Source organism: Macrobrachium nipponense, chromosome 12 (genome assembly GCF_015104395.2).
Source record: "Macrobrachium nipponense isolate FS-2020 chromosome 12, ASM1510439v2, whole genome shotgun sequence".
Lineage (NCBI taxonomy): Eukaryota > Metazoa > Arthropoda > Malacostraca > Decapoda > Palaemonidae > Macrobrachium > Macrobrachium nipponense.
In genome coordinates this window covers 84918023-84943363 of record NC_087205.1, presented here as the reverse complement: position 1 = coordinate 84943363, position 25341 = coordinate 84918023, and the positions used below count along the sequence as shown (strand labels likewise).

General features: G+C 35.9%; 2 protein-coding genes across 12 annotated transcripts in view; one reads left to right on the top strand and one right to left on the bottom strand.

The window, feature by feature from the left end:
• LOC135224628 (uncharacterized) overlaps window positions 1-412 on the bottom strand; it is a 192763-nt gene extending 192351 nt beyond the window's left edge. For 3 of the 7 annotated variants that reach the window (XR_010316783.1, XR_010316785.1, XM_064263826.1), the window contains exon 1: window positions 232-412. The gene's annotated coding sequence lies outside the window, so the exon portion shown is untranslated. Of the gene's footprint in view, window positions 1-186 lie in introns of all 7 variants that reach the window. The other 4 variants (XR_010316782.1, XR_010316784.1, XR_010316786.1 and 1 more) reach the window with 2 other exon arrangements.
• Window positions 413-10440: 10028 nt separating this feature from the next.
• Window positions 10441-25341, top strand: part of LOC135224627 (chromodomain-helicase-DNA-binding protein 7-like) — a 271651-nt gene continuing 256750 nt past the window's right edge. For 3 of the 5 annotated variants that reach the window (XM_064263825.1, XM_064263824.1, XM_064263819.1), the window contains exon 1: window positions 10441-10597. The gene's annotated coding sequence lies outside the window, so the exon portion shown is untranslated. Of the gene's footprint in view, window positions 10598-10870; window positions 10982-16476; window positions 16574-25341 lie in introns of those variants that run through there. The other 2 variants (XM_064263822.1, XM_064263823.1) reach the window with 2 other exon arrangements.

Below are 25341 nucleotides of genomic sequence, written 5' to 3'. Positions count from 1 at the left end.
AAGCCTTGATAGTCTAAGCCTAATGATACCTATTTGTCACAGGTCTAGTAGGAGCCTGCGAAAACTAGGGCTTCCGACTACTATAACCTAGCCTAAATCATTCGAAGGAAAGCCTACATCAATCACACTTCATTTTAAGCTTAAATCTACACGCCATTTAAGATCTCCCAGTAAATCATTTATTACTTCAATATAACATGTGTCAGTCGTAAATTAAATGGCAATCGTTACCACACAGCCAAGTGAGGATGAACCGTCGCTGTCACTTCCCCCGGGATGGATCAGCTGATCTCTTTTCTTCGAATTCCTACTTGCCGCCATTACACGTATGCGATTATGTTTTGATATCTATGACTGCACGACAGCCATTCTAATTCCGCCATCTTATTTGCATCAAGATCGCCTGAAAAAATTTTGATTTTCAGGAGTCAAATATTTATTATTTGATTATGAGATGCAATGCCTATGGAAAGTGTTCTAGAATGGAAATAAGTGGCAGAATAATTTTAGCTTTAAACCTACAAGTAAATTTGACTACAGTATATACTTTATTATGTAACATTTTTCCACGATCAGAGACTGCCATTTGATATTTTAGGTTTGAGAATATTTTGACTTGTTCAGCTTTTAAGGTGTTTCACATTTTCCATAACTAACTTGATTATTATTCCTGACGTTCAGTGAATGTTGTTCAGTTCTTGAAGTACTGTAGTCATGTTAAACAAAATACTACGGCTGTTCTTAAACTCGAACTGTTATGGAAGATATTATCTATTTTCTACCATTTTCATTACGAAGAAGGACTTTTTATGTATTTTATACTTTATTATGATTATAATGCTTAAGGACAAATATATGTTGTTTTTCCAATAAGAACCAATTTGTTCAACACCAATTCGGTCAAAATTGAAAGGCTGTGATCTTTTTAAACGTTTCTTTTCTGTTTTCTCATAAATCTCATCTAGCTTTTGATATATATTATATATATATATATATATATATATATATATATATAGATATATATATATATATATATATATTTATATATATGTGTGTGTGTGTGTGTGTGTGTGTGTGTGTGTGTGTGTGTGTGTGTGTGTGTGTGTGTGTGTCAGTAGAAGGATCCACAGTAATATTCTTGTTTAGCTAGACGAAAGTATGTATGTATATAAATAAAGACAAAAATCCACGAATGACAGTGAAAGTACCTCTGAGAGAGAGAGAGAGAGAGAGAGAGAGAGAGAGAGAGAGAGAGAGAGAGAGAGAGAGAATAAAAATAAGAAAATCATCGGAAAAATCCCAAATTCTAAGATGGACGCGGATTCGAATGATTTTATCTTTTCTTTTCTTTTTTCAGTGGAAAGAAAATATTACGAAGAGTGAGATGGTTGGAACATGCAATGAGGAGGTGTTGTGAAGACAGACAAATGGGGAAGAAGCAGTACGACGACCTTAAAGGAGGTTCTACGAATCCTAGAAAATGGGCATAGCGAAAAGATCTGGAGTCACGAACCAGATAGGGGTGCGGATAGAAACAGCTGGATAGAAGGCAATAGATAGAACGCATTTCACTGCAAACCTCAACACTTTCTTGTTGATGATACTGAAGACTTTATGATCGTATACTTATTAAGTGTGTGGATTAATATCTTTGCTTTAACTAACGATTTTTTTTTCTTTTGTGCGTGAGGCTACGGTTTCTGGAATAAATGGAGTAAAAGCCAGATGGTTATTTTTCTTCGACTTTTTTTAATGAAATTAGGGATTTCGGTATTTATTACTTCACATAGATTAACGCTAACAGTCAATCTATGTGGTGCTATCTATCTCTCATTTCATAAACGTCCATTCCTTGAATTGTAGGTCGAACGCTTCTAACGATTATTGCCGTCCCTCTGCTTTGAAGAAAAAAAAATCTGTATTTCAGCTATAGAACTACAGATTTTCATTATAATTGCATTGTATTTTGTTTATTGATATATCTAACATGCAACTCCCAATTGGTAAAAACAATAAAAAACAACACATAACAAGCTTAAAGCACGCATAGGAGATGGAGAAGAAGAAAACGAATTCTAGAAAATAAAGACATCTTACAGGATGAGATGGATGATACATTGATTCAATGAGACAATACTCAGGAAAAACAGTGTGTTTTCCTGGTTTGTGGTGTACATGGGCGTCCGCAGCATATTTTTCAAATGGAGTGACTAAATTATATATATATATATATATATATATATATATATATATATATATATATATATATATGTGTGTGTGTGTGGTGTGTGTGTGTGTGTGTGTGTGTATGTATATATATTGATGCGATGGAAACTGCGATGCCAAAAATATAAGTTGAAGCAAGATGTGATAAAAAAGAATACTGAAAGTTACACTGACTTTTTTTAAATAGTACCATATAAAGTTCAACTGAAATCAAACATTTCTTAAAAGAATAATGTCACAAATATCATACAACAATACAATAAGGATACCTTTAATTTACTTCTTACACAAATTACACAGAATGAATGTACTTTAGAATGGAAGGAAAACAAAGTGGTGTAGTTACATGTAATAAACATTATATGTATATATATATATATATATTATATATATATAGATATATATGTGTGTGTGTGTGTGTGTGTGTGTGTGTGTGTGTGTGTGTGTGTATTACCTGTGGATGTGATATATATAATATATAATTTTTTCCTGGATTTCAAAGGGGGAGGTGGGGGAAATGTCCCCACTCGCCCCTACGTGCGGACGCCCATAGTACTGTAAACTTGAAATTAAGTTACGGTCTGCTCCAGGAGCAAGAGCCCAAGTTGGCATGATGCCAAGTGGTTTGTCGACTGTCAGAGCGTTGAAGATGTCACATTCAACTCCGTAGAGTTTAATGCATGATGACGCCATGTAGTCCTTACAAAGCATGATTGGAAAATCCTGCAGCATTTTCCCGCCAAACTCCACATCAGGAAATCAATATTTCTATCGATTCCAGAGCAATAACGAAGTAGTGCACTCGTGTAGCAATGTCTCAAAAGCACGGACAAGTTCGAATCTAGTTCATTTTTGTCACTAAAATCACTGAGTTGAGTTGAATATAGAATTTAAGCCAAAGGCCAAGCACTGGGACCAATGAGATCATTCAGCGCTGAAATGGAAATTGACAGTAAAAGGTTTAAAAGGTGTAACAGGAGGAAAACATCGCAGTTGCACAATGAATTAAGTGTTACGAGAAGGTGGAAAGTAAGATGGAAGGCAGAGAATATGAAAGGGGGTACAGTAAAAGGAACGGGAATGGTTGCAGCTAGGGGCCGAAAGCACGCTGCAAAGAACCTTAAGTCATGCCTACAGTGTACCGCATGAGGTCCACTGATGGCGCTACCCTCCTACGGGGCACCTAAATTACTATTTGTTAAGTTGTCTAAAATGAAAAAAGTTGTGTATAACGTGCACACAGTGATGCCGCTTTCCTGGTTATATTTACATCTGTAGCATAGATTTTTGTTATGATTATCAAGGGAATAAGCCAAATTATTTCAGAGGTATGGAAATTTTCCACCTTGTCTTTTGATAAAAGCGGCATGCATTCATTGAGAGAGAGAGAGAGAGAGAGAGAGAGAGAGAGAGAGGAAAAAAAAAAAAAAGAGTCGTAATTCAAGTGGTCATGAACTGTTACTAAATGCGAGTGCTCGTAAATGCTGAATCACGAATTCCTGATCCATATGCAATAGCGTCGCAAACCTTGGGTCATGTTGCGAAGAAGATTTCTCTATATTATATTATAGTCAGGTAATCTATTCGCTTCATGGAAATGAAGAACTATTCTAAGCTCATGAAATTTATTAAAATGTGCAACAAGTAGTGATGATACAAAGATTTTCGGTGATAAACTTTTAAGTTTTCACTCATTCTTACGTAATAGCAGGAGGATATTAAGGGATGGGCCTAATGTAAGCCAGATATCGACGAAGAGTAATCTTGATTTTTTTTTTTAAGCTGGCCTTATACCTACACGGAGTTTTGTTCTATGGCAAGCCCATAACCTGACCATTGGTAACGATCACTTATAGGTCTAATCTTGACGAAGTCCAAAAGCTCATTAATGTAGCTAATCATTTGTCTTTATATTTTTCGTATAGTTAGGCTAGAGGTTCTGAACTTCAGGTGAAAGTGAATATTGCGAAACCCTCCCACATGCTATGCAATGCATCAACCTAAAAACTCGATTTCGTTAATCTGGTTATGAGACGACCATTTCATTTCAAAGTCTTTGGATCTCAGATATGTTGACGTGAAGGCTCATATCAGATCTTTACTGATAACATTATTGCCGATGATAATAATAATAATAATAATAATAATAATAATATAATAATAATAATAATAATAATATAATAATTAATAATAATAATAATAATAATAATAATAATAAGGGATAAGCATCAAGACTTGAAAATAGAAATAAGAAGGATATGGGATATGCCAGTGGAAATTACACCCATAATCACAGGAAACTAAGCACGATCCGAAGATCCTTGAAAAGGAATCAGCAAAAACTATAGACTGAAGTAGCTCTAGGACTCGTGCAGGAGAGTGAGCTACTAGAAACAGCGCACATAGTAAGAAAAGGGATGGACTTCTAATGAGTAAGATGCAACCCGGAACCCCACACTATAAATACCACTCAATCGAATTGCAGGACTGTGATAGACGACAATATATAATATATATATTATATATATAACGATATAATAATATCTATATATATATATATATAATACATATATCTATATATATAATATATACATATAAATTAACAATAATAATTAATTTTCATTATCTTGAAGTGCTGGGCAATCCTTTTTGGAACATTATTCCTCATTTTCTCTGTGAAGCTCATTTTGTGTTATATCAAAATCAATATTGTTGAGGAGCAAAATCTGTAATAATCTTGTTGTGCATATGAACCAAAAATCTACAAAAAATAGACTGCTCTCTAGATTCTGCTCATCTGTTATCATTATTGATACTGAAAATTTACATGTCATGTATATGGAACAAGCCTTAGAAGCCATCAAATTGCAAAGCAAGCTTCCGCCTTATAAAATGTTCATGTGAAAAGGGGAAAAACAGACTGCATGAAATGACAGGTAAGTAAAAGAAAAAATGCAAGTAATATTATAGCCCCTCTTAGATTTATGATCATTGGTATAGATAGCATAATATTGCTATATCGATAGACATTTAGATGTCCGGAATAAGAACGGTGGTATTGAGCACAGGCGTACGTCAATCACGTAACGGTTTCGCGGTTATTGACAAAATAAAACGGATTTTCGCCAACTCAAAACAATGAAAAATCCCATCTCCTATTTAAAAAAGCTTTTGGTTCTTTGTGCAAAAAAAAAAAAAAAAAAAAAATCACCTTTTCCGCACGTCATTCTCCTTGTAAAAATCTATTGTGTTCGTGTTCAGCAGTTTGCTGGCTGGATTGGGTCGTTCGCTTTAAAAAAAAAAAAAAAAAAAAAAAGGAAGAAAAAAATCTTAGTAACAAGAATGTTTTTTTATCAGTCTATTTGGATATATTGTCTAAACGCCATTACTTTCTTTCTTATTGTAACACTTTTTTTTCTTACAGAACTTGCTTAACATTTGCCGGATGGGGGTAAATGGGACTCCTGTTCTCTTCTTGCTCCTCCTTCCTTCATTCACTAGCGAGAATATTTCCTTTTTGTTTTCCTTCTGGCAGACAGAAGGTGTACACAGTTTTTAATGCACAGCTTCATTTGTTCCAGAAGGGGATTCCAGGGCCTAACATTCTTTAATCCGTATGTTAAGCTTACATTTGATTTCTTAGCATTGTGTTTGTGTTGATTTACAAGCCCGTACCCAGAGTTTTTTTATGGGGGTGGGGGTTGTGGTGTCGTATTTCCCAAAACTGGACCTTTTCTTCTATAAATGTCATTGCAGATGATGAAATACTAGAAAATGTTATTTTACTTATATTAAGAGGAAAAATTGGGTATGTAGTCTATGCACTTCTACCCGATTAGATGTTATTCAAAGTACTGACTTTTATTAACAGAAAATATGGACTTAAAGAATTTTTTTTCTTTTTTTGGGGGCGGTGGGGACTGGTACAAGAATTTTTTTCCTGGGGGGTCGGGGGGTCGTTCGACCGCCCCGAACCGCCAACCGCCCCTGACATATATCTATATGTGTGAGTGTATGTCTATCCCTTACATGTATACTCCTTTCACATAATTTGTCCATGTTTTACCAGTGAACAGGGACACAAAAGAAGTGGTGTCCGAAATATATCATTGCAACGCATGAATAGTGTTTTTCTGGGCATGTTATCTTCTTACTGTACTGTAAGATTACAGTAAAAGACATTCATGATATATATATATCTATTATATATATATCCCATATATTAATATTTATATATATATAATTATATATAATATATTGTGTGTGTGTGTGTGTGTGTTGTGTGTGTGTGTGTGTGTGTGTATATCCCATATAAAAATGGGAGCAAGCTGGGAAGAAGAAGAAGAATATATATATATATATATATATATATATATATATATATATATATATATATATATATATATATATATATATATATATATATGTGTGTGTGTGTGTGTGTGTGTGTGTTGTGTGTGTGTGTGTGTAATATACTTTTTTACTTGGAGGGTTCCTACCAAATGGCAATGCTCAACGATTCTTTGTCTCGTGATAAAATGTCAGAGAATTTTATAACATCTTGATCTAAAGTTTTTTATTATTCCTATAAATATTCTTATAAATATATAATTTGAGAACAGAAGAACACGTACGGTAAGCACAATGATGACCCGTTTTCGGGACAGGCATTGACGATATCTACGTCTTTTATCGGAAGATAATCATTAAACGTCAGAGCTAAGCATTATTGATAAGATAAAGCACTAGAAAAAAAAGTCAAACAAACTTTGGCACGTAGTCTTCTTCAACTGCAAAACGAAGATTCTGCTTTTTGCCGAACTGAGAATATGACAATATGCAGTAATGGCTGTGTTACGCTAAACTTGAAAGAACCTTGATTACGAACCCTGATGTTACAAATGAAACGAACAATGAAAGGAATTGCTACGAATAAAATTTTTCTTAGAAGAAGAAGAAGAAGAAGAAGAAGAAGAAGAAGAAGAAGAAGAAGAAGAAATTTAATAGTGAAGCGTCACCAGAGGTCACCGACGTCTGATTTCAAAGGCAAATGGTAGTGATAATTTGACAAGAGTGCATTGTTATTTATCATATCAATCAGTTATGATAGTAATGAGGACAATGCTGATACTACAGCAAAAGAAGACTTAAACTACGCTTACTCCAACAACAAGTCTAATGATTAATCTAGCAACGAGAAAATATGCAGTGTATATCATAATATACCTATCATTTTTAATTTGAGGTTGAGCAACGAAGGTGTGTCACTATAACCAACACCGTGATGACAGCTGGTAGCTAGGTCTAGTCCTACATTTGCATAGCGCAAGATATAGACCATACAACTTTTTTTTTTTTTTTTTTTTTTTTTTTTTCTTTTTTTTTTTTTTTTTTTTTTTAACGCCACAGCATTAGTGTACTGTATTTTTTACCGTGTTATGGCAGCACTGGTCAAGTATCTTGCACATCATCACGGTACCAGTGAAAATGTTCTAAATCACCTTAATGTAGTATTATTATGCAATTTGACACCAAAGAAACTATTTACGAGCAGTTCGGAAAGGCAAGAGTCAGTGCTGGCATAAAACTTGCTAATTCTAACAAAGGCACACACACAAATAAATGTGTGTAAAATGTCCGTTAAAATTTCGAGGATATAAATATAACAATAGCAAAAATTAATAATTTTGTTAGACGTAACTCCCATTTGAAGAAAAAAAATAGCCTTTAATTTTCTTGCGTTCATTTGCATTTTTTTTAAACGTAGGCAGCAACGTAGATTAAACCTCAGTGAAACAGATTTCCAATCAATTTCATCATCAAAATATCGCATTCATCCAAAGACAAGACATCATATCAGTTGCAAGTACTGATTCTGTGTAAATAACACCTGTTATTAGTCTTCGTTAAACTTAGGCTGCATCATGGTGAAATGGATCCATATCCTTGCCTTGCTTACTTGGCTGATAATTTACTTCAAATAAGGACGCCTCACTTCTCCCGCATAAATGAGTTGAAGATCGAGGAAACCCAAAGAAAGGCATAGAATTCTCTCTCTCTCTCTCTCTCTCCTCTGTTCTGCGAGAAAAGAACTGTTTGTTCAGTTCCTCTCCAAAATAAATAAGCTCAATGATTGAAGAACACAGAGAAAAGCATAGAGTCCCTCAGTCAAGCCTTCTCTCTCTCTCTCTCATTGCTAAACTGTTCTGAAAAGAACTTTAGTGGCGTTTTCGTCTAATTATTGAGGTGAAGGAATGAGGAAAAAACGTAGAGGAAGGAAGACAGCTCCTCATCTCTCTCTATCTCTCTCTCTTTCCTTTCCCTGTTCACTTGATTTTAGAAAAGAAAGTTCTAGTGGAGTTCTCTTCTCAAACAACTAAATTAAAGTTTGGGGAACTTACATGATTTTATTCATAATAACACAATTTAGACTGTTATCACTAATAAAAAAACAATCATCATTAAACGCATACAATACTTAAAATCTTCTGATGCCTTCAACAATGCATTATCTTTCGTTCCTTCATAAAGCACAGTCTTAATACAAAGGATTTAGTGATGCAGTGACATTTTACATCCTTAAAATATAGAAAAAATGAAAGAAACCCATTCTTTCGTGTTACCTTTCCTTTTCACATCAGTCATACCGAAACGTAGGTGTTTCAATACTGAATGGCACGAGACTGACGCACCATTCTTCGTGGCACATGGCTAATCCATACGTAAGATGCTGGCTAACTAGACACTTCTTACGTAAGCTAGTTAGATTCTCGTCTAACTAAGGAACATAAATTATATAACTAAACCGAAGCCTATAGTTAGACTCGTCCCGTATTTAACATTTTCTACTGCAAATTATCCGTAGGAAGCCAGTATAGCCAGATAGTTCCTGCTATAGTCCGACTGGACTGTTCATCAAGTGTTTTTTCTCCTTCTTCTTTTATTTGTCTATGTTGTACTAAAACTTTGAGACTCTTAGACACGTAGGAGCAATCTAAACTGGCTTTCCTTACATTTACAGAATGTTTCATTGATTAAATGTGACTCTTGATTGTATACTATTATTTTTAAACATGACTCGCACTTATGTGCACGGGCATTTGACGCATACATTAAAAAAAAAAGTAAAACAGGAACCTCCCCATATCCATGTACACGATATTCGCTGTGCAGGCAAGTGAAATCGTCTCCGTGAAGCAACTGTACTCAAGGCGATATCAAATGTTTCTCCATGTCTTATTTCTATATGGCATGTTAGGGAATTTCAGCATAAACGGAGTCATGGTAGCATTGCTTGGCTGCATGCTATGAAAGATCATAGGAGACAAGATTTAGTTACACAGTGATGAACTGAATTCTGTGAGACATAGTAGTAGCGAGGATTTCATATTAAATATGTATCTATTCTGATACTCAAATTTTCGGTATCAGCGGGAGTCATTGCACTGCCTCCTACTATTCATACTCCAGCAAGATGAAAATGACAGCCAGACTGATTGGTGCCAGAAGTCACCAGCCATGTTTGTTGTCATCCCAGCAGACGACGCTGTAAACCGTCTGCTTTTGGAGTAATCATATTTTTGGTGATTTGTCACAAAATATAACGTCAATAAAACAGCAGTATTTTATACAAATGAAATTACAATTTCCCGTTCGTTCATGAGATAATCTCCATATATCTCAGGTTACAAGCCTATGGTTCTGCTTTGTCAGTTTTCACTTAGAGCGATAACGAAACTTCGCCTTGCGGATTAAAAAAAAAGAATTCATTGTTAGCTTGATAATTTTAGTGAATATCGATTTTAAACTATTAAATGAATAGAATTCTGCAGCAATTCCTACATGGCAAATTTTCACATCTATTATGAGACTTGATTTGACTCTCTATCGTTGTTCCTCAGTTTTGATTGGATACAGGACAGCAAATCGTTCCTAGAAACCGAGTAAACCTCGTTTCGATTGGCGGTCCCGTAGGGTCCCCGCTCCCACACACGATCGGAAGTCTCGGCCAATCGCCGTTAGCGACACAAGCCATCTAGGTCATTCTGATTAAAGCCTTGATGAGTTCCAGTATTATTTTCAAGTTTTAAGATTTTTTTGACTCGGATAATTTTAAAATAAAATTGTGCCATTCGATATAGACTATAGCTCAGATATTCTTCATATGAAATTATTTGGGGAATGAAGGCGAAATTCGTTCGATGAATTGTAGTAAGGGATCGATAGAAAACGGGCAATAGAAGGCGTTTGTGACTTTTCCGAAGAGTTTGTAGTATGGCGGGTGAAAAGTAACATCTATCATAGTAGCGGCATCGACATTGTGGAATAATATTGTGTTTTAATATATTTACCTGCCACATGGACGCATTAGGTGAGTATTTCGAGAATCGTTTTATGTCGGTGAATATGTGAGAGGGAGATGCGAGGAGCCTGGAGGTGTGTTTGCCCCTCAGGAGGTCTCGGTGAGCGCTGGTAATAAAGAGCGAGGGTATTGACCATATCAAATACAGCCAAGTCTTAAATGGCGAACAAAGTAAAGTTAGTCACACCGAAGAGAAAATTTTTTCTCTCTTCCGTCCCGTGAGGAGAGCTTTCCCCCACTCGCTGCAAGTGTTGTCATTGTCTCGTTGCATTGCTGGTGAGTGCGAGTGAAGAGGTAAGACGATGTTTTCTCGTCGAATTGAGTGGCACCAGCCGGTCGCGTGACATAGAGGCGTAATTGTCAGATGGATTCGAGAGGAGAGTCGCCCTTACGGTAGGTGGGCCGAGGGTCGAAAATGTCTTTACTGGACGATTTGTCGCTTTTTAGCTAAAATATCGCGTTTGGTATTGCATATTGGTTAGAGTTTGTATAATGACGTGTGAATGACCTATTTTTGAGATTTGCCAATCGGAGAAACCTTACCGCGACGGTGGGCAGAGGCAGCCCAGCCTGATTTTATATAATGGGTTTCCCCCATAGCTCTCTCTAACAGTTGCTTCTATCACTCTTAAGTTGCTGGATCTTTTTTTTATTGCATGTATTACTAATTTTTATATAATCATATTCTTTGTGTAGCCTCTGCTGTTGAAAAAAATTAAGGCAAAGACTCGAGCCGAAACTAGTCAATGGTTTATCATGTACCTAGTAGTATAATTTCACTTTTCAAGATGTAGGTCAGCACAAGATTCTTCACTTGCAGAGCTTAGGCTTTTTTTTGTATTATACTATTGATAAAGTTATTGAAAAGTTGCTTACATTGCACCTTGTGGTTTGGTGTTAGGCCTAGTTTATTATTATTATTATTTTTAAGTAGAACAGTCTAGGCATGCTAGGTTCAATCGGCCTCATAGCACAGTTCAGCTTCTGGTTAAGAAATGAAATTAGTAAGGTGAATTGTTAAACAATCATCCAAAAAAGTTTTTCTTTGTTTCATAGTAAAATAGGCCTAGATTGAGGCTAGGATGTGCTAGGCTGTTGGGGCACAGTCTGAAAGCTAGTTTAACCTGCCTTAACATAGGTTTGGTAATTAATTGGGTTGTTGTGTTGTTAGGGCAATGGGTGAATTTTAAAGGTAAGCTTCAGTATAGCTTATTGTGCAAAAAAAAAAAAAAAAAAAAAAAAAAGTGGGTGTAATTTGACATGTTTTAATATTATTTTCGAGAGAGTTTACCTGTCAGTATGGGTTCCGTAATTGGTTGTAGGCTAGCCTTGGTCTTTGCAGTTGTGTGAGAGAGAGAGAGAGAGAGAGTGTGTAAGTGAGAGGAAGTGAGAGAGGGAGGATACCGGGGGTGTTAGGGAGAAGAAAGAGGGTAAGAAACAGAGTAGTTCACCTAGTTATAAATTTTAATATAGCCTATAGGCATTGTAGGCAACCATTTTGGTCATGCCAAGTTTTGTGTAGCTTTTACCTAACAAAATAGGCAGTTTTAAGCATTTTAATAGGAGTTTTAACTATTGGGAGTGGTCTAGTATCTATCCCTAACGAATACGGAGGAACATTGAATACTGTTTGTCAGTCTCAGATTTTTTTTTTTTTATAATAAAGACAATGTTTGAAGATGGAAGAGAAAATTTAAACTGAAATGACTTCAGGAAGTTCACCAACAAACAATATGCAGATGAGCCATTTTAATCAAAGCATTACATCATTTATATACTGTGTATAGAGAGGTTGGACTTCAAAAGAACTTTTAAAAATATTGTAATGAGACAATAATTAAAGAAATAAGTATTATAATGAGGATATTGTGTTCATTGGGGAATGAAAAAATGAGGTAGATTGATGGGATTGAAGCTTTCAAATATGTAGGTACTCTTAAGTTTGAAATCATTAAACGAATAAAAGATGCAAATCAGGCAGTTGGCAGGCTTGCTAAGATTTGTAAATCAAGTAGGCTATTGTATATTGAATTTCCTAATGGAAGTAGGATTATATACAACCCTGGTGCAATCTGTGTTGTTATAGACATGAATCTTGGAATGACAGTATAAGTATATCTTAATTTCCGTCAGTTTGAGAAATAAATTAAATACCTCCAGCAATACTATAAAGAAACTTGTAATACTTCCATGTATAGATAGAATTAATATAATTGGAAAAATTGCAGAAATTCCATATGTAGATAAGACAATGTTTGAAAGGAAATGGAAGTGGCCTAGACATGTCCATAGTACAGCTACTGAGAAAATAGTACAGTGGAACCACAGTTTTCATACATATTCATTCCAGAACATCTCGTGAAGTCCAAAATGTATGATGTCCAAAACAATAATTCCCATAAGAAATAATGTAAATCCAATTAATGCATTACAGAGACCCAAAAATATTAACAAAATATACATTTTATAGAGAATAAGCTTTCTCCTTTTCGTTTTTACTGTCATTTTTTTCTTCTTTTTTTTATACTGGCGCTAGGACAAGCTTGAGTCACTTGACCCCTGTCACACAACAAAACTGTCCAGAGACATTTGTTTCTGGCGTGTCTTTAAAATTTTGCTGAAGTGAAACACGACATTGTCATTAAACATGTTGTGTCATTAAACATGTTGTAGACAAGGATTACAGCATCTGTATGGATTATAATTCTCTGCTGAATATTTTTACATCACTTCACTTTGCAAAATGTCCTTAATCACTGATTTAGGCACACTATGTGTGCCTGTTTGTTTTCTGAATTTTTCAGACTGGCCTCTTCTGGCTTTAAATTCACTAACAGCAGCACTTTTAGGCATATTCTTACTGAGATCAGCATGCAACATCTTCCAACATTTTGCTGCGAGTTCTTTCTTAAATTCTATAAAGTGTTTCTCGCATTTTTTGTTTTTGTTTACAGAAGGGTTGGTACTTGGAGCTTTTCTTTGGCCCCATGATGGCTTATTTAGCAGTTGCACTTGAATAAAAAAGCATAAAAAGCAATGCACTTAAAAACAGAATGGGTCACGGGAGAACATGGGATGCTTTTGTTTGGGTACTTGGTATCGGCCCTAGTCACCAGTTGGGCCCTGAAAGGAGCGTTTCTGGCCGTACAAAAACCGGGTCAGAATTTCACTAGAAAAAGTCTACGAAAACTAGGGTATACGAAATCTGAGGTTCAACTGTATGCGCTTGTGTCAGCTGACCTGTGGGCACCAGAAGAGTTAAAGATCTAGATGAGAACTGTGAGAAAGGATGTAGATTATGAATGGAGGATTGCCAGTTTTATTTAATATATATAATATATATTTATATATATATATATCATATATATAGATATATTTATATATTATATATATATATATATATATATATATATATATATATAATCTATATATATTATCTATATATATAGGTATATTATTATAATATTATATACATATATATATATATATACTAATAATATTAATATAATTATATATATATATATATATAATATATATATAATCTACTCATGACTTTTAGTTACCACTTACATCTTTAATCTAGGAAAATAAAATGTTCAAATCTGGTAATTCTGCTATACATAGCAGATACCAAAACAAATGCAGCTGGTACCTACCTTTATCCTTGCAAGCATGGCTTTTTGATTCCTTGATAACTGATCAGTCATGTCCTGTGCTATAATCCTCTCTCTTATTATGAACATTTAACAACTTGTTTGTATGTTGGGTATTATTAAGTAGTTTAACCAAACCATTAAGCATATTTATTCAGTTCTATCTGGACTGTATGTAAGATTTTGTTGTTATTAATGACATTTGTGGTGATATTAAATTACAGCACTAATGTTATAATTGGGTTAGTTGAAAATGACTGGATCTCCTAAAATTTCTTTGACTTGTTTCCAATTTTAAAAATTTGTTGTTGATTGTATTTTGAACATTGACACAATTTTTAACTATTAATGTTACTTGTTTGATATTATACAGCATTTATGTTCTAGTGGATATATTTGATGTCAGGGGTATATATATGGAGAATTTTTAGGTCATTGTTTCAAGTGGGCAGAGGTTTGTATCTTATGTATAGTCAGAGGAGGAGGTATTTTGCTATTGGAGGAATTTTTATAATGGTAATTGATGATAAAAGCTCTGGTGGCTTATTGGGAAGGGGACCAATGATTGATTGTCTCATTTACAGTTATTTTTTATTTTTTTAATGCATCATTTGTATCATGACTCCACTGTGCATTATTACCAAGTTATTATTAAGTTGGAGAAAGTTCACAACTTTTGAGTTGGATAGGATATGAGAGCTTGGGTTAGCATTAGGTACTCCATTATATATTCCAATCCTTCATTATGAATTGGATCTAAACTTTTAAGAGTGGCCTGAGGTTTAACTGTATATTTGACATCCTTATGATAGTTGCTTGTACAGCATTTTGTCTTGTCAGTTTCCCCGTTTGTGTGAGAGAGTTTCTTTTATGAAATTTTTTTGCATTTTTGCATTTGGCTTTTTGTTGGGTATGTGGGCCTTCCAGTTAGGTTGGTGTCTAATATTTTGCCCATGAACTTCTCCATTTGACCAATTGGTGTATATGGTGATATCTAATAATTTTTTCATTTCTCTTCTCTTTTGTAGAATATAACTGCTATGGTTATTTTACATAGAGAATTGGAAACCTATTGATGAGGCAATATGTTTTTTAACTGATGATTTGCTCCGCATGTCTTGTGCTTGAAGCTGTACAGTGTAGTGAGTACAGCAAAATTGTCCATGTAGATATTTTATATTCTGACTCGGTTGATTGTCAATGCTATTAATTGCCAGTGTAAAGAGGTTGCCACTAAGAACACTTCGTCATGGAACTCCGTTAGCAAGTGTGAAAGTCTTCAAATAATTTAGTCAGTTCACACTATCCCTTAAAGAGACTGCATTTCATATCAAAGTGCTGTTTTATTTCTTAATGTAACTCCCTGCATAGCAATATGGCTGAGCTAGCATTTTTTGTTCAGCCAAATTTTCCCTTTTGTTATGATTAACGTACTGCCAATTTTTTTTTTGTTTGATAATGCTTATCATGCACATTTATGTGAAGATTATTTCATTCAGGGGCCTTATGAAGAGCATTAATGTCAAAAGATTGGTCAAGATATATTTGTAGGCTACACATCCATATAAATTTTTTTTTTTTTTTTTTGAATGAATGTTCATATGGAACTGTACATTGTCATGCTTAACAATGAATTGTATTTAATGCCCCTTTACATGTATTATAAAGAATTGTTAACATAAATTCTATTTAGATAATAAATTATAAAAATATGAAACCAACTTATGATCTTATCCAGAAGTTATAATATCAAACCTATTAAATATGAAACTTATCCGTAAGTGATAACAACCAATAGGTTCCCTCATAATCCTGTGATCCCTGATTTTCTCATTTATGCCAGTTTGTTGGGCAATATACAAAATATACACTGAATATTAGAATATGATAATACATGACGATAAAATCGTGTATAAAATGTTTGAACAGCGTCCAGTCTGACACGAGCTTGTATACCTGTTGCCCAGTTCAGTGCTAGGTGGGCAGTTTATACTTTTAGAGACTATTAGATGTGTACTCAAATATATATGAAAGGACAAAATATATATATGAATGACAGGATATCTAATGTTGCAATAATGCAACACACGACAAGATTATATATAAAATTTAAAAATTTTGAGTTTCAAATGTTAGCTGTGCCTCTCACCTCTGCATTTGCCATTGCCCAGCAATTTTATATGACCACAATATTCTGAATGTAAATTATTTTACGGTTTTCTCGACCCTTAACAGCCGGACAAAAAAAAAATTACATGCAGCACCCCAGACCACGAGAAGTTGAAAATTGACTATTTACAATTCCTTGTGGGGCCTCTTTTACAAGACAATCGTAAGTTTTACCAAGTTATACATGTTTTTTTTATAATTAATTTATTTTGTAAAATTATAATTACAGCTCACACAATATCATAACATAAAAACCAAAATCAATTACAGATTCTGAGTATATATATTCGTTGTAAAATATTTACGTAAATTTTCTTAAATCAAAGATCCAGTAACTTTTTGGGATTATACATATACATATTTTCTAATATTTCTTTGCACTTTTCTTTGCAAAAATAAAATTATAACTGACATACTATGGTAAAAGATAAGAACTAAAACCAACTGCAACCTCTGGGTATATTTATGAGCAAGTACATAAAAAGATGTCATGTGAGAGAGAGAGAGGGGCACTACATGCCCCTTTGAAGTAAAGTACTCAACTGAATCATGAGACCTAGAATCGGTGAGCTGAACCAATCGAAAAGTTTCCATTAGTAAATTTAAGGGCTATTGAAGTACTGGAACCCCTTTCCCATCTGATTTATCCAAATTGTTGGTTCGAAATATTGATGGTCGCTAAGAAGTTATCTATCTACCACTCAAAACCTGTTATTGTCACTCATGAGGGTATCCGTCCATTAAGGGTCTCCTTGAAGGTTACAGTTGTTGGAAGAGGCTTCACATTAAAAAAATCTAATAATCTGAATATTTTTAAGGACAGGGCATTATCTAAGACAAACTCATTTATATGGTATTTCATAAAAAGATTTATTTAGTCGTAACTGGCAGAAACTTGAAAGCTTTTGGAGCTTATGCAATTGTATGACATGGGTTGAAGCCTTGATTGACTATGTAATGTAGTATAATTTGTTTGCTGATGAACATTTGTGTTAATTAGTTTTTATTATGGGATATAAATTTCATCAAAACTTGTGGTAACCATACATAATAGAGAGAATGTGTCTTTAAAAACACACATTTATTTCACTGTATGCTGTTACTACTGTCAGGACAGTTGGGTCATCAAACTATGTATAAGCATTCTCTCTTCATTTGTCAGTTACCACAGTGTGTTTAAATTACAAGTTCCTTGAGCAGTTGCCTGTCTGCCTACTCCCTCTTACACATGTGTTTTTGGCTATAGTATTTTATTCCAAAATCTGATAAAATTTAGTATCCCTTAATGAAATGTGATTATTATATTTGTCAGTAAATTTAGTACATTATATTATTGTAAAATTTCAACCAATGAATACAGTGGCATACGTATAAGCTCTGGTAGCTTATGATGTGTTTTGAATGATATAAGGGTTATATTATAGTAAAATTTCAACCAATGATATACAGTGGCATACGTATAAGCTCTGGTAGCTTATGATGCGTTTTGAATGATATAAGGGTTTCAGAAATTTTTGTATGTCATGCCACAAAAAAGTTTATTTATTAGCATTGCTCACAGTAGGTTTTGATGAAATGTTTAATGCTTAGCATTACATGTGCAACAGGTTGCTGTTGTACAGTACCAACAAGTAATTTGAAGAGCTGTATGTGTCTGATTATGCAGCACTTTTATGTGTGCAAGCTTGATGGGCTTTTGCTCACTCTACCATGGCCTTAGCTGGTTTGGCTTTTGCTGATCATAGAGGTGCTGCAGGAGGGGAGACTTGATTTAGAACATTCTGTTTATGGGTCATCCTCAGTTTGTAGCTCATGATCTCATCAGTGATCTTAGGTTCAAGCTTGCATGTCATCCTTTCTCTTGAGAAGTGATGCTTCTCATGCTGTTGGTTCAGTGGGAATTGTAGCTGGCCAAGTTGGTGTGACACTTCAGTGTCCTATCTGTACTTGATCTGGTTGTGTTCCTGTATCAAGACTGTCATTCAGATTTTTGTGGTCACAGCTGACTCTAGGGGTTTTAGACCAGGTGAACAATCACACCTCTGGAACAGAGGGTCCTCTGTTGTCTTAACAAATTGAGCCAGCCCCTCCCCCCTTGCAGCTGAATGCCAGAGGAAATTTCCTTTGGTGGAGTCAAGAGAGCTGACTTTCCTTTCACTGACAGTAGCATTTTGCTGTGAAATGTCCAGTTTTGGGAATTCCCTTGCTCTCTCAGAACAGTAAGGTAAAGGGGCCAATGAAGAAGTGGCAGCCTAGCAGCTGGGTCTGTGATCCACTGTGCACTCCTTGAAACATTCACTATTGACAAAGGGAGCCATGGTCACTCTTGTGTCTGGCATTGGTAGAAGCCTCCCCTCTGTAACAATAACACAGGGAACCCAGACTATTACTTGTAAGATAACATTTCATGCCATTTGGAAATGTAGCAGAGACCTTGATAGTATGTAATTGTCTATTGGAGTGGCTACATTTTGTGTTCCAGTACAATTCCTGATTTATCCTGGATCTCCGAAAGCTCTGGCCTGGCAGAGGTGAAGGGTATATGTAAGTTGTTGACAACCATTATACGTATCTGGGCTTTAGTCTTCATGTTCTGGTGGAGTAAGTAGCTGGAAAGGAGTTATCAGTCTCTGTTGAGCAATTTTGTCCTATAAACTGGTTTGGAAGTGAAACAGCATGATCTGGGTTGGATTTAATGGGGATGAGTTTGGTTGATGTTACTGTGGATCTGAAGGCTGTTTACTCTTAAGTTCTTGTCCCATTACTGTGGGACATAAATGCTTTGTTTGCAAGGGAACTTGTTTTACCTGGTCTAAGCTCTTGACTTTTGTTTAGTAACAGCCCCCCAGGAATATCACCCTGGTGTCTGCTTGGGCCCATTCATTGGCATTATACACTTAGTTCAGTACCCTAATGATTGAGTAGTTCTGGCATCCTTGGCAACACAGTCACTCATTTTGTCATGCTCTGAGATGTGTGATGAACTTTCCAGACAAAGTACCTGAAGTGCTTAAAGAATTGTAACTGTCTTTTTTTTTTCTTTGAACTAATTTTCTCAGTAGATTGAGAATTTTTGGTGCACGTAATTCCGTCATCTGGAGAAGCTCATCAGGCCTCCCTCTGCTTTGGCTTAGTACAACTGAAGTGATGTTGCTTATCCTCAAGTGATCTTCCTCTCATCACCTGCCTATCAATGGGGAGTTGAAGAATGACTGCTTGGTGGTTGAACAAGAGGAACCTTCTAACCAGGTTCGTAGTGAACTCCCCACTTCCAGAGATGCTTCTGTTCTTGAATGCATTAAAAGGGGAGTGTTGTTCTGCTTCCCCATGCTGAATTCTTGGACAGTCCTGAAAGGCAACTCCTGACACGTCTGGGGCAGTCTGGATGTTTGTTTCCTCCTTTTAGTTAGTTCTGCTGATTGATACTGACTTATGGCTCAGAATAACTTTGGAAGTTCCATGTTGGCCTCATGCTGAGTAGCTTCCTAATTGGCTGGATCGCTTGTTAGAGGGGCTGAGAGTGATTTCCCCGGTGACCCAATGTGCTTAGTTAGCGACTCCGCTCCCAACAAAAGATAAGTTTCTAGGTTCTGTAGCTTAAATATTTTGGTGGTGGTGATACAGAAGGAGCTTTTTTACTTGATGTTATGCTTGAGATACTATATAAGGAGACCTATCTTCTTGGGCCAGCATGTCAGTGCTGTTTCTTTAGTACTGGCAGGCACAAGGTGGTGTACATGAACTTACTTTTTCTTTTTCTTCTTATGGTTTTGTACAGTAATCAGACAGGCTTACAATTTGTCTGGCAAAGTGGACAGTTGTAAAGCTTTGGTAAGAGCTCGTAAATTCGGCCATGTGACCATCCTTTGTATTTCTGAGTAACTTTTCAGTAGCACATGTAATGAGGGCAGGTTTTTGGAGATCTGACACCACCTTTAGCTCATTCTACTAGAAGAGTATTGCCTGCAATTCCCTTCATTCTACTTGAAGAACATTGCCAGCAAATCCCTGGATACCTTCATAAGATCTGTGGTGGCTGCTCAACAGGGTTTGTTGTCACCCAGTCTCTTGAAGTAAAGCATTTCATTTAAGTTATCTGGAGGGTTTAAGGCCAGGTTTGAATGGCAGATTGAGTGCCAGGTTTGAATGGTGGATTCAGTGGGTCTTTTCTTCTTCTCTCTACGCAAGGCAGCATGCTGGACAGAATAAAAGATGGAAGAGGCAAAGAAAACGTCATAAATTTATCTTAATCACATCTACAGCACATACAGAAATATGGACACGAGTTTCTCACGCACAAAAATTGGACGGTTTTGGAGGAAATCTAGACTTTGTGTCGATCGTTTTGTGTGTGTGTGTGTGTGTGTATCTAATCAAGGATGACCTTCCCTTAGAGACAACCTTATGAGCTTACCCAACCACCTCTATATGCATGGCATCAGTGGACACTTAATTTGTTGTCTTCCGTTGCTCTACTTCAAGTAATAAAAACTTTTGCAAAATTTCAGTCCCTTTTTGTTTGTAGAAACTAGTTTCATAGACCATGTACTCTCTTGCCTTAAATATACAAATTTCATGTTGAGAGGATTGTCGACTCAACATTATCCAAATACATTACAACTTTTGCTTTTAAGGATTTGTCCAAACCATTGCTCTTAGGGATTTTCCCAAACATGTGCTTCTAGGTACTTTCCATGCTTTTGCTTTCCTTGTTCGTTCTTCCCTTTACCTGTAATTCTCCACACTGTTTAAGATACTGCATTTTCACCATATTTTTTTTCTCATCCTTTTACTGTACTATACCTCCACATCATTATTTTTGATAACATAAGGTTTCTGTCTTCTCCCACTTACTCTCGTACCCTCACCTGTCACAGTTGTTTATGTTCACTATCAACTAACCTAGTATATGTCAATTACTTCATAATTCATTTAAAGTTCACCTTTTTATATAGCAGATTTCAACAATTAATAAAAATGTATCAGATGATAATGAATATGTAGGCTCCTTAGTTTTAGATCCACATTGACTCCCACCCAGTAAATTTCTTCATATTCTAATATGTGTTTGCTCATTATAACATCTGGAATAATTTAAAGTTACAATAATTCTACTTCTATGTATCTCAACACCCTTCATCATTGGTAATTTGACCAATAAGGTTTTTGGTTACATGTATGCTGTATAGTTGTTCCTACGCAAATACAAACCTTCACTTGCATCTACTACTACTACTACTACTACTTATTCAGTAGGTGAAATCTATTCATATGGAGCAAGCCCGCTAAGGCCATTGACTTGAAATTCAATCTTCAAAACCAAAATATACGGTGTTCATTAGGAAGAAGCAAGAGGAAGTATTTTCAAATGCAAGAAGAGGAGCATTAGGGTAGTAATGCGTTGCATTTTCGCTTGAACTGCTGAAGTTCCAACTGCACGACAGCATCTGGGAGGCTGTTCCACAGTCCAACGGTGTGAGGAACAAAGCGACCTCTGAAACTGAGAAGTTCGACAGCGAAGAATATTTACTGCATATTGATGCTGCCGTTCAGCGTACATGTTTGATCTTGGCAGATGAAGGGGATTAGGGATCAATTGTGAATGTTGGAGATCTCTGTTGAAATACAACTTATGAAAAAGTAACAGACCATCGACGTCGATGGTCCAAGTCATAATTGTTAGTAATAGGGAACAGAAACCTTCCACCACCACGAACTATTTTAAGAGATAAATCTTTGGCAGAAGCAGACATGCACACTAGGTAACAGTATTCCAGTAAAGGAAGTATAAATTACCCAAAACAGGTTGCATTGATTTTATCACTTATAAATATAAGAGGCCTTATGAACAATAGTGTGGTGATTGTTTAAATTTTCATTAGATGTTTCTCACAAGTTACACCTAGAATAGATAAAGCTTCAGATTCATTCAGCATAGTTCCATCAACCTAAAGGGGAGGATGGGGTGGGAAATTCTGTACAAGATCTGCGAATCTTAATGTTTTGTTTTACTGGAGTGCAGCCTCATACCCCGCCGACCACCCCATTCCCTGCTCTTGTCCATGTCCCGATAGAGGCTGAGGGCAGTTTCATTTCTCGTAAGTGGAGACTTCACTACGCCCTCCAGTGCTGCATCATCTGCATACTGAATAAACGGTTTCCAGGCCAACAACCGTATTACTTGTATACACTAAAAATAACAGTGGGCCAAGAACACTGACCTTTGGAACTCCAAACGCAATAGGCCATGGCTGCCAACCTGTAAGGAAATCTTGAGTAGTCCAGAAACATATCCACCGACTCCAAGATTCTGAAGTTTATAAATAGTGCCTTGTGATTTAATAAATCGAGAGTAGCACTAAAACCTGTTCGAATTACTCTGCACTCAAAACCGTTAAGTATCACAGGTACCTAACTTCTTCCTGTATGTATATTGACTATCAACTAATAATCCTTTAGATTCCATATTACTTATATAATGACTTAAAACTAAGTTGTTCAGCAACTTGAGGGACATGGAGAATAGAGGTTAGCCTGTAGTTATTGCAGTCTGCTGATATGCCACACTTTGGAACAGACTCGTATTACTAAGGTTGCGGTCTCGCAAGCTTTTTTTTCTCTATATATATCATGAAACCTGGCTGCTTTTTATCTCTGTCCATGGTTGACATCTCTTCATACTGACTTGGGGGCTGCGTTCTGTAATAATGAAAGTACCTTTTTTACTGTAATAAATTACTATTAGACCACTTAATCACTTGCAAACTGTTGGAAGTTTATATATATATTCGTATGAGAGGTGATTGAGGAAGGTCAAATTGACTGTTGAACAGCTAGGTAGAGACACCAAAGGAAATGAATGGACAGGTACTGTTAGACAGAAAACGTTGCAGGTAGGGTGTAATGGATGCTGCAAAGAAACTAGAATACTACTACTATTGAAAGTTTTCCTACCCTCCCCCCACCTTAAATGGTACCCCTTAGAGCACTAACTTTGTTTAGCATCATATTTCCTCGCACTACTGATCAGCTCTTCACTAACTATTTCGTAATCCCACAGCTGTGCAGTTAGTTTATTATTATATATATATTTTTTGAGCAGCCCTCATATTGTGGGAGCGGTAACCCCAGGTATAACATTTATATAGTAATTTTGTTTAGTGTCATAGCCTGAGACAGGTCACATCCAAATTCATTTAACCTCAAAAACTTCATAGCATTTGTACCATGCAGCTTACGCATAAGTTTCCTCGGCAGCCAGTGGGTTTTCCCAACACACTAACACACCTGTACTTCGTAAAAACTTAAACCTTACTGTTCCCCCTACCATTTCTAGTTATGTAATGTTGAATAGCTTGGGTCCTTGGTAATCATTGTCAAAATTAGACAGCATTCATGTGAAATAAACAAAAATGCCTTTTACTCAAAAGAATATAATGTTGACGTGGAATTATTTTAAGGCGCAAGTCTAGTAACATCATTTGCTGGAATTCATTTTCTTTCTAGATTATTCTGCCTCCCCCATCTAGTGTGTGAGAGAACAGCGAGACTTATTTTGCCTTTGATAAGCTACTTGCAAACATCAGAGAAGGGAGTGTGGTGGTTTTATGCCAGCTATAGTAGATTCACATCAACCATGCGTTTGATGTCTAGGCTAGTCCCTTACGACGCTCCTGATTGGGTTTGACCGTTGATAGGCCAGTCACAGGCTGGAAACTCGGTCTCTGTCTCGAGCCCACATACGCAGGATGTATGTTCCACCTCTCCTGAAAGACGTATCCCTCAGGAGAGGTGGAACATAGATCCTACCCATGTGAACTCTCTCGAGAGACTTAGAGTTCCAGCCCTGTGACTGGCTTATCAACAGCCAACCAAGAGCGTCGTTAAGGGACGGGCCTAGACATCAAATGCACGGTTGATCTGAATCTACTATAGTGCGGCTGGCATTCATTTGAATAGCTAGTTTATAGCCAATTACAAAAAGGTCACAGTACTATATAAAATAGAAGAAATAAACTGGCAGAGAAAATAAAGTAAACCTCAAGTAACAGCTTACTCGTCATATCAACTATTAATATCTTGGTGGCTAGTCTGTTCTAGTCTACTTCAAACCGTGATGATCTTACTATGAATTCAGTCATCGGCATGTTTTTCTGATCTGTAACCCCATACATTGTATCTTTTTTTTTAAGTGAGCAAAACGTCCTATTCGGGATGTTTAAGTATTAGTTTAGACTGGAGATCATTATCAATTTCACTACTGACCAGCCAAGATACTAAAGTATATAAGTAAACAAATTAATGAAAACAAAATATTGTAAAGCACTTTTAATCAACGACTACTTTCAAGTTACTGTAACCCATAAAATACAAAAAAGAAGGCATCTTGCATCATTACAGCACCAAATACAGTACAAGTACAGGTGAAGAGACGTTTGCTATCTTAAAAGCATACAGAAGAACTGAGTTCATTGGCAGGAAAAAGTTTAAAAAAATATAAAATTTTGGGTGGCTGGAACAGTAATATTTCCATTCCATGTCTTTCACAGTAAAACATGTCTTGTAGTTTGAAATGCATTTAGTGATTATGTCCTGGTTATTGGACTCGGCTCTTCTCTTAAGATGTACCTTGTCCTGGTTAAACTTTCATTCAGTGATATGACCTAGGACCAAGAGCGTTTGGAGTACATCAGAATAGGTCAGATTTGTAGAAATGTACTTGGCCATGACAGTATTAAATGAAACTCAACATTTGCAACCACCGAAGTTCTCATTAGTATTGAACGGTTAGCCATAGTTACGTCATTATTAATAATGATGAAACTGTCACTATGTAGTAGATATAGTAGGTTTGATTAAAATATTGAATAAGGTGTTAACATAGTTGGTTTTCAATGGTTCTTGTCAAATATGAAGTGCAACAATCTGAGT